The sequence below is a fragment of the Acomys russatus genome, chromosome 29 (genome assembly GCF_903995435.1).
Source record: "Acomys russatus chromosome 29, mAcoRus1.1, whole genome shotgun sequence".
Classification (NCBI taxonomy): domain Eukaryota; kingdom Metazoa; phylum Chordata; class Mammalia; order Rodentia; family Muridae; genus Acomys; species Acomys russatus.
The window spans coordinates 7,252,960-7,270,598 of record NC_067165.1 but is presented as its reverse complement, the minus strand read 5'-3'; the positions used below and the strand labels follow the sequence as shown (position 1 = coordinate 7,270,598).

General features: G+C 43.0%; 1 pseudogene; it reads left to right on the top strand.

Annotated features, from left to right (window-relative positions):
- The first annotated feature begins 3,197 nt into the window (after window positions 1-3,197).
- LOC127212151 (uncharacterized) lies at window positions 3,198-3,295 on the top strand (annotated as a pseudogene).
- The last annotated feature ends 14,344 nt before the right edge of the window (window positions 3,296-17,639 follow it).

The window sequence follows — 17,639 nt, the reverse complement described above, 5'->3', positions numbered from 1 at the left end:
GCCCAGATTCTAGCATTGTGTACTCATGTCCACCCACATGACCAAACTATTCTAAATTTCATCATTAATCCAGTAAGATATTTCTGAGTATAAACTTTCTTCTGCTCTTGCAGTTCTGTGAATCCCACTTTGGGAATTCTGTAAGAAGAGATTTTGTCATCTGTTCAAGGATGTCTATTTTGATCAGTACTAATAAACTTTACATATTTCCCTTTGCATTTTGATCGCAATTTAGCTTCTGAGAGTAATTCTGGTCAGTATCCCCTTTTATCTGACTGTCAGCCGCTCTCCAGTTCTGCCTTTTGTATAAAGAACCATTGTTCTGGTCCCTGAAGGAATGGCTCGGTGGCTAAGGGTGTAAAAGACTTGAGCTTAGTTACCAGCACCTGTGTCACATGACTTATAACTGCCTGCAACTCCAGCTCCAGGGCATCTGACAGACTCTTCTGGCTTCCTTGGCAGCTTCTCACACACACACTAAAACTATTTTTTGTCTCATTTCTATACCTTTTCTGAACAAAAACATTGAAATGTCAACAAAGAACAGCTTATATTTTCAGGGTGGGTAGGCATAAAATAAAGGTAAAAATATGGGCAAAACTTTAGTAAACTGTATAGTTCTTGGGATAAACATGAATTAAATGGTTATATTTATAAATGTGTGTGTGTGTGTAGGTGCTAAATATATGCTTTGGGTTTTTTGTTTATTTTTCGAGACAGAATTTCTCTTTGTGGCCTTGGCTGTCCTGAAATTCACTCGGTAGACAAAGCTGTTTTCAAACTCACAGGGATTTGCCTGCCTCTGCCTCCTGAATACTGAGATTAAAGGTATGTGTCACCACTGTCTGGCTTAAATATATGCTTTTAAAAATAAAGGCTAGGTAGGAGTTCCCTAGGGTTATTGGCCTTAACTTTTAACAATAATCAAAGGAAATGTGAGAAAGAAAAGGGAGGCTGGAGAGATGGCTCAGAGGTTAAGAGCACTGACTGCTCCTCCAGAGGTCCTGAATTCATCAGTTCCCAGCAACTACGTGGTGACTCACAACCATCTATAATGGGATCTGATCTGATGCCCTCTTCTGGCTTGCAGGTGTATGTGCAGGCAGAGTGCTGTAAACATAATAAATAAATCTTTAAAAAAAAGAAAAGGAAGGGCAAAAAAGTACAGACTGTAGGAAACTGGTGTGGGGCGTGTTTCATTTTGAGAGAGGTTCTCACTATGTAGTCCTGGCTGGCCTGGGAGTCAGTTTGTAGACTCGCTGGGATTAAACTCACAGAGACGTATCTCCTAAGTGCTGGAACTAAAGGCATGCATCACCATGCCCGATTACATGTGTCATCTTTTTATGATTAGTCTTTTTTTTTTTAAGCATTTCACCTATCTATATGGGAGACACTCAAAATTAATAGTTGCACTCTTACATTTACTCACTTTATTCTTTTTCTTTTTTTTTTTTTTTTTTTTTCCTGTCAGATTAAGAATCAAGTACCTTAATTTATTACTAAGTGGGAGCTGGAGAGATGACTCAGAGGTTAAGAGCACTGGATACTCTTCCAAAGGTCCTGAGTTCAATTCCTAGCAACCACATGGTGGCTCCCAACCATCTATAATGAGATCTGGTGCCCTCTTCTGGTCTGCAGGTGTACATGCAAGTAGAACACTTTTTTAAAAATTTACTAAGTAATGAGTGCTTATAGAACTCCATTAAATTTATTTTAAGAAACCAGGCTCTAGCAGAAAAGCTGTACGTGGGACCTATTTGGTTGCCTCATTTTAATTCCATGTTGAGCTCTAAGTATGCTGTGAACACTAAAACAAGAGATAGTAGAGTAGAGTAGAAAAATGACAGATTTTAAGATCCTTTCACAGAGATGCTGTGGAAGACAACCCCAAGAGCCATGGCCCATGTTGCTATATTCAGAAGGTACCATTTTCAAGCTGCAGTATTAATTATGCCCTGTTGATAGTACTCTCTGTGCCTCTGTTTCCTCTGTAAAATGGTTTTAAGGATTTAAGCAGAGGTCTTGGAATCTGCCTGAGTGAGGTGAAGATGGATGGTTAATGTGTACATTCTTCCAAACCATGGCAGAGAGTTATTTCCTAGTGACTTAACTAGGCAGAGCAAGGTTCTGCTCTACACTGTTGTCAGCACTGCCTTTATTGGTTGCCCTGGCAGTTTGCCTGTGTTAATGTAGCCTGCTTACTAGTCTTTCTTGTGATTAATTTCCTCCAGTATTATACTGAGAGTCCAAGCTACCTAAACTTTTTGAGTGTGTCTCCCCTGTATTCACTTCCTGCATACCGTATAGTTACAACAGAATATCAAGATTATTTTTATGTATTGTCATCTAGATTTTTTTCCCCAAGGGGGTAGATTTTTGAGCCTGGGTTTCTCTGTGTAGCCTTGGCTGTCCTAGATTCACTTTGTAGACCAGACTGGCCTCAAACTCACATCAGTCCGCCTGCCTCTGCCTCCCAAGTGCTGAGATTAAAGGTGTGCGCCACCACTGCCTGGCTGTCACCCAGATTATGAACACAATGATAGATGTCATGGCGCACATCCATCATAATAACTAACATCTACTGGCTACAAAAGTATTTCATTTAATTCTCAATTTAGTGGAACAGGTATTCCTACCTTTCTTCCTCTCTTTACCATCCCCAGCGCATCTTGCAACTCTATATGTATAGCAAGCAGTCTTGAAATTGTACTGGGGTTACATGTCTGTGCCACCAAACCTGGATCCATCATTGAATTTTTTTCTTTGTTGTCATTCTGTTTTGTTTCGTTACATAAGCTTTCTCTGCGTAGCCCTGTTTCTCCTGGAACTCCCTCTGTAGATCAAGCTGGCCTTGAACTCACAGACATTCGCCTTTTCTGCCTCCTGAGTGCTGGGGTTAAAGATGTGTGCCACCACCTCCTGGGCATATCCTGCCATTCTTAAAGGAGACATTAAATTCCGTCACTCCTGGGATATGACAGGTTTTGATTTATGATGCTGGCTGTCGTCAGGGTGGTTTCAGAGCCTTCCACTTGGCCTCTCCCACAGCATGTCTGAGCTACCTCAACTCCCAGTCAGCTGAGCCTTTTGATTCTTACCACCATGGTTTCCTGTGGAGGTTATGGTAGTCTCTGCTTCAACCTGGATTACACTTGTCCTTTTCTGCAGCTTCAAAGCAGCATCCCCTAGTTTTTGCTTCAACGGTGCATATGCTAATATTGGAATGATAAGGATATTAAGATGGCCCCTGTGCAAAGATGGCACAGAGATTCATGGAACACTCCATCTTTCTTCCTTTTAAAGACGGGGCAAAAAACCAAACAACCTTCATTTAAAAAAAAAAATTTTTTTTTTTTTAATTTATTCTTCTCCCATACAATACATCCCGACCACAGCTTCGCCCCCTTCGCTCCTCCAGGTTCCTGGCCACCTCCCCTCTCCTTCAGATCCACTTCCCCCTATTGTGTGTCCCCCAGAAAAAAGCAGGCCTCCCAGGGTACATCAACTAAACATGGCACAAGCTACAGGCCAGGCACAAACCCTGACATCAAGGCTGTCTGAGGCAACCCAGTAGGAAGAAAGGGATCCCAAAAGCAAGAGTCAGAGGCACCCCGACTCCCACTGTTAGGAAGTCCCCCAAACACCAAGCTAACAACTCTAACATATATGCAGAGGACCTAGCTCAGACCCATGTAGGCTTCATGTTTCTGTTTTTGTTTTTAATTTCTAAATAAAAACTTAAAGCAATATAGTAACAAATGTTAGTAAGCTCTTCTTTCCCCAAACTAGCTTTACCCCATTTACCCAGCCCTCAGGTACATCCTCCTGGCACTTGGGAGTATATAATTTTTTTTTTCCTCCTTAGCAGACCCCATACTTACCTAGCTGTGCTAGTTGACAATAGTTATAAATCCAGAGCCCAGGAGGAGGAATCAGGGCAGACCCTGGGAATCTGTGTTGCTTTTCTAAATGACTAACCTGGGGGTGAGAAGTCGCATTTCTCTTCCCATTTGCAGAAGTGACAGTGGGTCACTTTTACAGTTCCTGGGGAGCCAAAGGAATCCTGAAATTCAAGCATTTCAAGTATGCCTACCGACATATCCTCACCTCATTGTTTAGGGCTAAGTTCTTCCCTATTAGGACCCAGTTTGGGAAGGGCACTTGATTGTGCTAGGAAATGAACCTTTTCTAGCATCTTACAATCTTATGTTTTACTTAGTGGTAAAATATAGCTATTAGCTGTTCTGTCCACTGACTGCAAGAAGAGAGGATCCCTTTAAGTACCACCAGTGAGGACCACTGTAAACATTTACGGTGCTCCCAGTGGTGAAACATGTACATTCTACATATCTTTACAAGATGAAAGGAATACAGAAGAACAGAAGAGTGACTAGTTCTGCCTGAAAGATTCAGAGAAATCTTCCCAGAGGAAAGAAGAAGCATCAGTCTGCTCAGAAAGAGAGATACAGGTTTCTCTAAAAAGGAAGAAACTCTGATGCTGACTAACAAAAAAGGAAAGAATAAATAGACAAACTTTTTTTGTTTTGTTTTTTTGTTTTTCGAGACAGGGTCTCTGTGTAGCCTTGGCTGTCCTGGACTCGCTTTGTAGTCCAGGCTGGCCTCGAACTCACAGCGATCCGCCTGCCTCTGCCTCCCGAGTGCTGGGATTAAAGGCGTGCGCCACCATGCCCGGCTTAAATAGACAAACTTAATAAAGGCTGGAGATGTGGCACAGTGCTGAAGTATGTGCACTGGGTGTGATTCCAAGTACCACACAAACAAAACACATGTAAATGTGCATGGTACACACATGTGTGGGCAGGGGTAAATGCCTGTGTGCATATGGAGGCCACTGGTACCCTGATCTACCACCCTCTGCCACATCGCCTTAAAACAGGGTCACTAAGGACTTTGCTGAGTATTCACTGAGTTTCATACACTTGGTCTCACTTAGTTGTATGAGGTCATCCTTAGCAGGAAAGGGCCATCTCTGTTACTATTAACATTATGAATGCTCATCGCATTGTGAAGCCCTGAATAGGCAAAACTTTACTAAATGAAGTAACCAGAAGTTGATGTTGAAAGAAAGGTTTATGGATAATCAGAGAAGGCAGAAGCCACAAGACAGAGAAAAGGACAATTAAGGAGAAAATTTTTATTGGTAGTTGTAAAACCAGGAGAAGCAGACAGTGGTAGTGTGTTACCCTCATCAGGGAAAGAGGAATGTCCACCACTGCTGCAGGGTTAATCAGACAACTTGTTGGAGTAGTCTCACCATCACGTTGGTTAACCCTACAACTGGCTATGTAGACTAAGCTATCCTGGACCTCACAGAGATGCACCTGCCTCCGCTTCCCAAGTGCCAAGATTAATGTCATGCGTTATCAAGCCTAGCTGCATTCTTTCAAAAAGTATTTTTTACTTATATATTTATTTATGTTTGTTTTACCTGCGTGCATGTCTGTGAACCATGCTAATGCAGTGCCTGTGGAGGCCAAAAGGTGGTGTTGGATCTCCTGGGACTACAGTTGCAGATGGCTGCTAGCCGTTATGAGATTCAAACCCAGGGCCACTGAAAGAACAGCTAGTGCTCTTAATCTCTGAGACATTTCTCCAGCCTCTCCCCTTTTACAAGTATTGTTTAAATTTATATATGCATGTGGTACCTATATAGGTCAGAAGAGTTAAAGTTAATGTGGTTATGAGTTGCCCATCATGGGTGCTGGAAATCAAACTCAAGTCCTCTGGAAGAGCAGCAAGTTGGAGCCATTCCTCTAACCCCATTTGAAAAAAGTATATTGACTTGTTTTAACATTTTTGTGTATGTGGTATATCTGTGTATAAGTGTGTACATATGCATTTGGGTGGCCACAGGGACCAGAAGTGGGTGTTGGATCCCCTGGGACTGGTGTTATATATAGGCAGTTGTGGGCTACCTGACATAAGTGCTCAGAACCAAATTTGGGTTCCTCTGCAAAAACAACAAACACTCTTAACCAATGAGCCATCTCTCTAGCTCTTCCTTTGTATCCTTATAATACTTTGTAATTCTATCATGTGCAATAATAACTATCATGTGCTCATGTAATACACACACATACATGCACATGCATACTGTGTTCATGAATGGCCATACTACTCTTTAAGGAAGGTGCTATTAGTCTCTCTGTATAAACAGATGGACTCAAAGATATAAAAGATAAAAATAAAAGGGCTTACCTACATCACAGGTTATTTAATCAGTAGGCCTACTTTTCAGGCCCAGATCTGTATAAGTCTAAATCATTGTAAATTTTTGGACAGGTGTACCTATAAAGATTAAAATTTTCACTGGGTGATGGCAACACACACCTTAAATCCCAGGGCTCAGGGAGAATCACAGAACTTAGGAGGCAGAGGCAGGCCAATTTCTGAATTCAAGGCCAGCCTGGCCTACAGAGAGCAAGTTCCAGGAAAACTACACAGAAGAAACCCTGTCTCAAAAACAAACAAACCAAAAAAACAAGCAAACAAACAAAAAACCAAACCTCAACTTTTTTCATTGTGTATATTCATTCACTGTACACGAGACTGTGTTATGTAAGGACATTTACATACACATACATTTTATACATTGAGCCTACGTCCTCTGTACCCTCTGTCTTCCCCTTTCTCAGCCCATGATTGTTTTTTCTGTCTCCTCAGAGGCTGAAAGCACGACTTGCGCGGTCTGTTTGTAAAGATCGACATTGACCCTGGCACTCAATAATGTTTCTTTGCTGACAGAAACTGCTGGTGTACGCAATGCTGGGTCCTGTTTCCACAGTTTCATTTGAGTTTTCCCCCATCAGCAATGCCCTACTTTCTATTTAAATTCTCCCCACCCTTCAGCGTGCCTCCACTGTGGATCCTGTCTATACAGCCTACACAGATCTCTTTCTTCCTTGTCTGAATAACACCAGCCCATGCATTCTAGCCGTGGACCACATTCCTTACAACTTGTATAGCTGTACTCACGACTAACTTTTCAGGATAAGGGCAGATTTCCTCCTGGAGGGCCCCCCTTAGCATGTAACAGGCCTGATCACATGGCTCATGGAGTGGAAGGTTGCCTTCATCAGCATTCACAAACATTGAAAGATTTCATTTCAATTCTGCCTGATTTTGAAAGTGGCAATACAACTCCTACTCTCTGGTTTGGAATCTCCCTTCACTGAACAGAAAACTCTTTTTAAAAAAAAAATAATAATAATAATAAGGAGACACAACAAATCCAGTACTGGTTCAGGATAAACACTGAAAACTGAGAAAGAAAAAAAAATAAAACCACCATCATTATTCCAAGTTAAAAAAAAAAATTGCTGAGCAGTGGTAGCACATGCCTTTAATCCCAGCTCTTAGGAGACAGAGGCAGGAGGGTCTTTTTGAGTTTGAGACCAGCCAGGTCTAAACAGGGAAACCCTGTCTTGAAAAACCAAATCAAACAAAGAAAATTACTTATTAGTACAAGTGAGGAAGAGAGAGACAGACACACAGAGAGAGCACATGTGTGGAGTGTTGTTGTTTTGGTTTGTCCTTCCTGGTACTTGGATGAAAGTGTTCCATGGGACTCGGAAGCCCAGGAACCACACAGCTCTGAGGAAAGATATCCTAGGACACGGAAGCCCAGGAACCACAGAGTTCTGAGAGGAGGCCTCCTCTGCCAGAGACATTGCAGCTCCCAGGGGAGGGTGTCCCCAAGCCCTGAGGAGCTGAGCCCCCCTTCTTCCCCAGCGTCTTCTCTTCTTTTCTTCCTCCAATGAGAGAGTCACACCAGGCAGTAAATCTATGAAAAGAGATTTTTTTTGGAGGGATGAATCTAGGAGAGAAGAAGGAGGAATGCAAGAGTGGCTGCCCTCTGTTCCCAGGAGAAGGCAGCAGGGAACTGGGCAGACACAGCCTTTATATAGGATTTTTTAAGGGATGGTAGTGGTGGTGGAGCTTTCTAGGGCAGGATTGGTGAAATTTTAAATGCTGAGTTTGGGGAGCTCAGGGATTAGTGGGCTTTCCTATTCAGGGATTGGTTAGTTCTCCTGTTCAGAGATTGGTGGGTTCTAGTGGGACACTTAGGGGTTGGTAATTTCTCCTGCTCAGTGATTGGTGGGCTTTTGTCCAGACTTTTCACCTCAAATTAGCATAATCTGGAGTGAGTCCTACTGAGGGACTGGAGATGACAGTTACAGAAGTCTGGGGGAGGAGCTGAGCTGCTGCAGCTTTCTCAGGCAGGGGTCTGGCCGCTTTTTTCCTTGAGGGGTTATTAAGCTTACAAAGTACAAAGTTTACAAAATTTACAAAGAGTCCACGGCAGTGAAGCCTTTCTCTGCAGCATGAACAGCTGACAGAGACTACAGAGGAGATGCGGCTCCCCTGAAGGCAGTAGGCTGAAGCAGGAAAGGTTGTCGTCATCATGGACAGCTCCCACTGCAGCAGTGGGCGTTCTGAGGCATGAAAGTTGTTGGCTCCTATCATAGCAGTAGGCTGAGACAGGAAAAGTCAACATGTATAGTTCCCACTGAGGAGCTGACAGGAGCCAACATTTTATCTCCTCCTACCTCCATAGCCCCAGAGTGGGAAGGAGAGCTGACAGCGCTGAGGTGGGAAGGAGGGGCTAGCAATGCTGAGGCAGGAAGGAGGGGCTGGCAGCTAGCCACTTTAAGTTTTAGTGGCCTGCTGCTCAGAAGGTAGGCACAGCTCTTGGAAGGGCTGTGTGGTAGGGGGTGAGGTGGGGTGGGGTGGGGAGATGCATCGGGTGGCCACCACCGTGGCTTGGGGTGCCAGGCTTCTTGGCTGCTGAGGCAGGAAGGCTTGGGGCAGCAGCAGGATGCCTCAGCTTGGAAGGGTGTGCCGAACGCTATCTCCTATCTCTGCCATAGCCACAGTAAAGGAAGCTCTACTGGGAGGTCAGAGGATACCTTGCGGGAGTTGGCTTTTTCCTTCTACCATGTGGGTCAGAGGGATCAAACTGGTAGCCAGGCCTGATGGCTATCTGTAGAGCTATCTTGCCAACCCACAATTCTAAATTCTTGTCCAACTGGAACTTTGGATTATTCTACTGGAATAAAACACCAAAGTCTAATGTTGGATTTCTCAGATCTACTCTGAGAAGTCTTAATTCTATTAGCAATAGTGCATATTCTGATAAAATTCTATGCAATCTATTCAGTTGGGTTATGGGCGCTATTCTAGGATTGCAGTCATTTACTGAACCCCATATTCTATTCTGGAAGTCTTATATTCTTCCATTGAACAGATTCCACTATTTTTTAAAATATTTATTTATTTATTTAACGTGTATAACTGCTTTATACCTGGAGGCCAGAAGAGGGCACCAACATCTCATTATAGATGACTGTGAGCCACCATGTGGTTGCTGGGAATTGAACTCCGGTCCTCTGGAAGAGCAGGTGGTGTTCTTAACCTCTGGGCCATCTCTCCAGCCCAGATTCCACTATTTTTGAGATGTCAATTACAAATATTTTATACACATGAGTGTTTTATTTGCATGTGTGCATGCGTACCACATGTTTTCCTGGTGCATTTGAAGGCCAGAAGCAGGCATTGGATGTCCTACAACCAGTGTAACAGATGCACGTGGGTCAGGGAACTCTAAAAGAGCAGCAAGCGCTCTCAACCACCCAGCCATCTCTCCAGTGCTCTACCCACAGGCCCCACTATTACAGCCCACGATGCTGCTTTTGGAATTCTAACTTCTAGTTTGGCAAATCCAGATTCTTCTTTTAAAAATACCTACATTACATTGATTTGGTTAGAGCATGGTTCACGTGTGCCACAGCATTCATGTGGTGGTCGGAGGGCAAGTTGCTGGGAGCTGACTCTCTCCTTCCACCCTGTAGGACCCATGGATAAAACTCAGGCCAATCAGGGCTGGTACTAACTAAAACCTTTCTTCATCTGTTTAACCATCTCACTTGTCTCCAGTCCAGACTCTAGAACCTAAGTTCTAGGCTTTTAACTTTCTAATAACTTTAAGTTCTGTTATCAGGGCTTAAGATTCTACCATTAGAGCTCCAGGCTCTATTCTTGGAATCACACATCCATCACACTGCAGTCTGTGTAGCCAAGATCATCTTACTGGAGCTTACATTCTACTGCTGCAATCTCATATTTCATTACTGGACTCCCAATTTCAAATCTTGAGGCTGAGGACCCCAATAATTCCAGATTTGACAGTTAAAACCTTACTCTCCCAGAATTACACGATTAAAACTCAAAGCTCTACTCTCAAAAAACTAAAGTTCTGCCATAGGAACTTCAGCTTTACTCTAGAAAATGTTAATTCCATGACTGGAACTCAATCTGAAGTTTCAGAGTTGAGCCTAAGGTTTTAGTAACAGTTCTCTTGCACTTCAATCCCTAAGATTAAATTGAGCTCTTTTAATTTTACAAATGAATTAATTTTTTTTTTAAAGCTCTAGTTCCTATCTATGTGCGTGTCTCATTCTCTCTTATTGAGACCCAGGATGCTGCTTCTGAGCTATCGTTTGCTTTATGGCAACTCCAGGTTCTACTGGACCAGCCCAATATGTGCTAATGGAATCTGAGAATCAAGAAGCACTTATCACGGTGGTTGAGAGCTTATGCCCTGGAACCAGACTACTTATGGTTGGGTCGCGCTTCTGTGCTTCTCACATGTATGACCTTTGGGAATCTACTTAACCTCAGTGTCCTCATCTGTGAACCAGGGCTGAGGTAGTAGTAACACCAGTGCCAGCGAAGCGTTTCAAACGAAGCCTGCATGTAAATGTCAGGTGTTGGCATAATTACTGTATTTTAATGCTCCCTCCTCAGTACTGGAGCCTGAACCGTGTCGTGAAAGGAGCCCTGGGTTCCATTTCTAGTACTATGACAAGTTGGGAGTAATGGCACATACCCGTAATCCCAGCACTGGAGAAGGGGAAGAGGGGGATCTGTAGTTCAAGGTCATCCTTGGTTACAAAGGGAGTTTGAGGCCAGCCTTGGATACATAAGAATCTGTCTGAAAACACCAAAACAAAACAGACAAACAAACAAACAAACAAACAAACAAAAAAACCAAGAATTTATCAGTGAGCATAGTGGTTGTACATACCTTTGCTCTCAACACTCAGGAAGCAGAGGCAAGTGGTTCTCTGTGAGTCTAAAGCCAGCCTGGTCTACATAGCAAGTTCCAGGCCAGTAAGGGCTACATAGTAAGACCTTGTCTCAAATATTGAGGCCTGTCATGGTGTCTCATGTATGTAATCCCAGCAACCAGAAGGCAAGAGGCAGAAGGGCTGAAAATTATAGGTGAGCTGGGCTAACTGTTTCAAAAGCTCCCACTTCCAAAAGAACACATTTGGAACTTTTTACTCTAAAGTAAAGATGAATTAAGATATTTCCCATATCTTCCCCCAACACACACACTTAAATATTTAAGATTAGAAAACTTTAAAGAATTGAAGTCCCCGGTGCTATAGTTCACACACTTGCTAACTTTCTGTTGGACTCTTGAATTCAACTCACCCGTCTGTTGTGAAAAGACTCTGGTGTTTGAAAAGTCTCCTATTTCCCGTCATTTGTAAGATGTGGCCTGCCTGAGGAGAACGTCTGGGCTTCGGGAATATTGTGCAAATATCAGCTATTACTATCTACCCCTTCTGGGGCTGCTGTGATCATGACTGCTGTGCCACCTGTTGGACATGGCTTGCATTACACTGCTGTCTGTCCTGTGTCTACACAAGGTTTTTTCTTGAGACAACAGAGGACTCTGCTGATTGGTTTCATGGAAATCATTTAGGAGAAAAGAGTTCAGAAATTAGAGCCAGGTGTGGTGGTGTACACCTGTAGTCCCAGAACTCGGGAGGCAGAGGTAGGCGAATCTCTATGAGTTCCAGGCCAGCCTAGTCTACAAAGTGAGTCCAGGGCTACAAAGAGAAACCCTGTCTTGAGAAAACCAAAAACCAAAACCAGAAAAAAAAAAAAAAATCTAGTGAACAAAGTGGAGAGGACAAGAGAAGTCTTCACACCTGCCCTAGAATGGTGAGGGTTATGCTGTGTTATAAAACCTCACTGGACAGATGAGACCTATACTCTACCTGACTCTAGAGGAGGAAAAATATATTTAAGGAGGGAAATAAGAACACCTAGGACAGAAAATAACAACGTGGTCAAAAGTGCAGCTATAAAAGTGCCTTTGAGAATGGTAAATTGCTGTGTAATCAGATCTGTGCGTCCACGAGGAAGTGATGACAATGACTAATAGCCAGCGTTTACAGCCCTTCAGTGTGTGCAAAGTCCTTTTAAATGTCTGCCCTCGGGGAGGTCTCACAGCACAATGTTAACACTGTGGGCTGAGCTAGTTCTGGTTCTAAATCTGTTGTATTTGATAAGTGTTGTATTTGGCAGCTATTTAACCTCTCTCTTTAATTTTTTTTTCATCTTAAAATAAAAACTACTTCACTAGGCTCTTGTCAGGATTAAATGCCAAGTCCTTACACACCTATTAACACGCAGTTAATAACTTCAGTCATCAGCTACCATGTTATCTGTGCTGTGGAAATTACTATAGCATCACGGAGGGAGAAATCTGTTAAGTGGCTGAAGTAGGATACTAAATCCTATACATTTTATTTTATTCTATTTTTTTAAAGATTTATTTATTATTGATACACTGGTCTACATGTACACCTACAGGCCACACGAGGGCATCAGATCACATTATAGATGGTTGTGAGCCACCATGTGGTTGCTGGGAATTGAACTCAGGACCTCTGGAAGATCAGTCAGTGCTCTTAACCTCTGAGCCATCTCTCCAGCCCCCTATACATTTTAAAGAGCCGCACCAGAGATTTCACACTGCAAAAGGAGGCTGGGCCCTAAGAGCTAAGAGTTCTCAATTAATTACAGCTTTACATTTGGTCTTTATAGGGTGTAGGTGTTGAGAAGTCACTGAAGATTGTTAAGCTAGAGAGGCACTTGAATCAGAGTTCCATAGAACCTGCTGAGATAATTCACACAGCTCACAATCAATGAGTGTGACTATAATGGTAATAAAGATGTGGTGAACACTTACTGATGAAGCATGTGGGAAGATTTTCTATTGGATTCTGGTTTTTAGGAAACAAACTGTGAGCTGGTGAGATGGCTCAGTGAAGAAAATGCTTCTTGCCCAAACCTCATGATCTGAGTTCAATCCCAGAAGCCATGATGGCTTGAGAGAACTGACTCATGAAAGTGATCCTCAGCTCCACATAAGCTGTGTGGCATAGGCATGCCTACCTATACACATAATACACACACACACACACACACACACACACACACACACACACATACACACACACACACTATCGGACAGAATCACATCATTTAAAAATTCATACTAATATGGCCCTTAATATTTTTTTCTTTCTTTTCTTTTCTTTTTTTTTTTTTTTAATCTCGAGACAGGGTTTCTCTGTGTAGCCCGGGCTGTCCTGGACTCACTTTGTAGACCAGGCTGGCCTCGAACTCACAGTGATCCACCTGCCTCTGCCTCTCAAGTGCTGGGATTAAAGGCGTGTGCCACCACCGCCTGGCTGGCTCTTAATAGTTTATTTCTAATGTGTTTTAAGTGAAAGTGTTTATATGCTTTTATTCTACAAGCACTTTCCAGATATCGCATGTTGTGGAAGTTTTGGTTTCTTTAAAAGCTCAGTTATGGGTCGGGCAGTAGTGGTGCACACCTACAATGCCAGCACTCGGGAGGCAGAGGCAGGCAGATCACTGTGAGTTCCAGGCCACCTGGGTCTACAAAGCAAGTCTGGGTAACCAGGGCTACACAAAAAAACCCTATCTTAGGGGAAAACAACAACAACAACCCCCGCCCCCAAACTCAGTATGTTTTGTTTTAATCCCAGGTGTGGGATATGGGAGAGCTGCTTCGGTTTGTCCTCAGCTGATGACAGCCTCATGAGAGGGCACGAGGTCTCTGTCAACAGGGAACTTCTTTGTGCAGAAGTGTGGTTTTTGCCTGTTGGAAAAAATATGAGAGCCCGGGGAGAGAGAGGAAGGAGAGCTGTGAGAACACTTGGAGGAGACTGTTGGAGGAGGAAGAGAAGGCTGTTGCTGCATTTGCTGGGCAGCTGACTATCCTGACAACAGAGATTGGTATTGCCCCAAAGAACCAGACTACCCTAAACATCAGGAAGTAACCAAAGAAAACTATGACCCTTCTCCCCAATAACCTCTTTTCTCTCCTATCTGGCATTGGGGTGAAGGGAGAAAGAGTATAGGAAGCCAAAATAAAAATAAAATTTAAAAGTATATCAACAATCACATTTAACCTTTCAGTGTTTGGTGGGGATTACAGATGGAGCAGCACCTTAGGATCTGAGTGTGAAAAAAACAAGACTGGAGAGGACACAAAGCTGCTGAAATGACAGGGCTGGGACTCCAATTCTGTTTACCCAGAGCTCTTGCTCCTTCATCAACACCTCACTTCCTCCCAGTGGGTGGAGAAGATATTTTAAGACAGGAAGGTGCCTCTCTCAAATTATATTCAAACAGCAGCATGTGAGGGGCAAGGGGGGGAGGGGTGGGCCAGGGCCCTTGCCCTGAATGCAAGGAAGGAAATGATTCTGAATCCTGGGCACCTCTGGTCATCAGCTGACACTCTGAAGAGCATGGGGGGGGGGGGGGGCGGCAGGAAGAGCGTAGCAGCTATCACATTCAACCTGAGACCTCCACCTCAGCAGGCAGCCAAGAGTTCTGGTGAATCCACTGTGCCAGGGACCTGGAATTGTGCAACTAACCATTCTGATCACACAATCAGAAATAGCAAGCCCCTCTGAAGTTATGCCCACTCTCCTTATCAAACACAGGGCTAATGCCTTCTTTATGTAAACGATACAGACCATGTGTTTCTGCAAGAAACTGCCCAGGGGCAGAAATGAGACCCACAGTTTCCTCACCTAGAGTTTGATACAGAAAAACGACTTTTGGATCCATCAAATGACACAGCTCAGTGCTGTGGGAACCAATGTCGGGATGTTAACAGACCTGGTGTGAACCCCTATTTGTCTCTCTCATTCTAAGTGCCTCCGGCAGCCCCCAGACCCTTTGAAATTTAGGTTTTGTTGGCTCATGTGTGACATGAGACATTTGTGTCCAGTTATCCGGAAGAAATCTTTCCAGCTCAGGCAATCTACCCCTATATCTCTTTATGGCCTGAATTGGATTTTTTTTTTTTTTTAAAGATTGCTCAGCTAAAGGAAGCTTCTTCTACCATCTAGAATCCAGAGAAACTGGGTCAAATAGAGTGTTCCACCAGACTGCTTTAACAACAGATGATCCCTATCCGTGAAACCTACTTTGGGTTTTGAATATGAGTTTTTCTACCCAAGAGGGCATTATTTTGAAGAAGGGGAAAATATAAAGCATGGTCATTGTATCTCTCAGCCTCAGCTTCTTCATCTATAAAAGTCTGTACAACAACGACACCACTGGGTTGTGAGTTTAAATAAGAAATTTTATAATACCCAGGATAATTTCTGGTATGTGTTTCAAATTTGTCACTTACAGTTTTCCCTTCTTACTAACGTGGCTTTGGGCGTGGACTAGGCCACCATCTCACATGGAACCCTCTTGTTACCTTGCTTCAAATCTTGCCTCTGCAAAAAAAAAAAAAAAAAAAAAAAAAAAAAAAAAAACAAATCTTGCCTCTGCAATTTCGTTCCTCTCAACAGACAGAGTGATATTTTGAACATAAATTAGTTCATATTTCTCCCTTGATGAAAACCCTTTAAGATTTCCCACTGAGAGAAAAGCTCAAATCTCTCCCAAAAGGATTATGACTGACTCTTGCCTGCCTCTCTGTGCCTCATCTCTTGCCATTTTCTCTGCTTAAGCACACACTGTGCTCTGCCTCATTATGACTTGGATTCTGGTCTCAAGTTACATATCACTTCTTCAAAAAGGCTTTCCTGGACTCTCCTGAGTAATTTTCTCTCAGAGATCTCCCTGTCCCCATTATTCCCTCTCCCAGTGATAATGTGCCAGGATTTACACAAGTTACTCTTAATCCTTTAGATGCACGACTACCACACCCCCCCCACACACACATGCAAATGTAGGGACTTTGAACATGGGGATCAGATCTGTTTTACATGCATCCTACCCTGTACCTAGTGCAACCTGAAGCTGTGTTTCTTAGGGAATATTTATCAATGACTGAATGGTGGAAGCTCAATCGGTTTACTTTCTTTTCTTTCTCCTTCCTTTATTAACGAGATAAACTTTTTATTTTTCAAGATAGGGTCTCTCTGTGGAGCCTTGGCTGTCCTGGACTCACTTTGTAGACCAGGCTCACCTCAAACTCACAGCAATCCGCCTGCCTCTGCCTCCTGAGTGCTGGGATTAAAGGCGTGCGCCACCATGCCTGGCTATTAATGAGATAATTTATATCTAACAAAAATACTGTTTCATGTGTCGGGGGCTATTCACTTACCTTAAGAGTGATGGGAACTGAGGTCTGGGTTTAAATCCCTGTTCTGATAATTCTGCTGTGTGACCCAGGAGGACTTTCTTAAATTTTCTGAGCTTTGGTTTGGTTTCTTATTCATTTAATGGCAAGCTTAGCATCAATTTCAAAAATTTTTTTATTTTTATTTTTTTTTAGGCAAGGTTTCTCTGTGTAGCCTTAGCTATCCCAGACTCCCTTTGTAGGCCAGGCTGGCCTCAAACTCACAGCAACCCACCTGCCTCTGCCTCCCAAGTGCTGAGATTAAAGACGTACCAATTTCAAAAATCTAATACGAAGGTGCAATGAAAGTGTATGGGGAGCACTTTTATTGCAAATAGCTATAATAATTCTAAGTACTTCTGGTTCTAGGGTATAATACTCTTGTTTCACAGATCACAACATGTGTTAGCATACCTTGGTTCTAGTCTTGAAATAGGCCCCACATCTTGAATGCCATTTTTCTCATCAAAAAATAGATTTTCTAGCCCCTTCCCTACTCACCATACAAGGCCATTAAGAGGCTTACACATCTTGCACGGACAAGGCCTTGTAGGTTGGGAAGGGTTATATGTAAAAGTAAAGGCCTATTTTTTTTTCTTTTGGGAAAATAATAGGAATTTTATTTTTATATAATAGTAGACAAATGCTCTCTACTTTTTTTTCCCTCTCTTACAGCAAGTTTATTTTCTAAGAATTTTTCAAACTGTCCTCCAGAGCTTCATCATTGTTTTTACATTCCCAGCAGAAATAAAGGGGTCAGTTGACTGCTCCACATGTTTACCGGTTGTAAATGTCAGTGTTTTGTACTTGGGTCTTTTCTCCCAGTTGTAAGGCCTATTTTTTTTTTTTTTATTAATGGCTGGCTCACCTCCCAGGGAGCCTCTGGGTAAATAAGATAAGGTTGGAGTAATGTTCCAAGTGATTAAAGCCAAGGAGAGAGCTTTGGACTGGAAGCCAAGTTCAGACGTGACTCTCTCCTACGGCCCAGTCTGTTTAATTCCCAGCTAAAGACTATGCCTCTGGGAGTTGAGTGAGAGAAAGTCCCAAAACAAGACATGGTTTATTTGTCTGCTCAGATAGAGAGCACTTGGCAGGTCTTTTCCTAGGCTTAATTCTCCTAACTCTTCCTCCTAGGCCA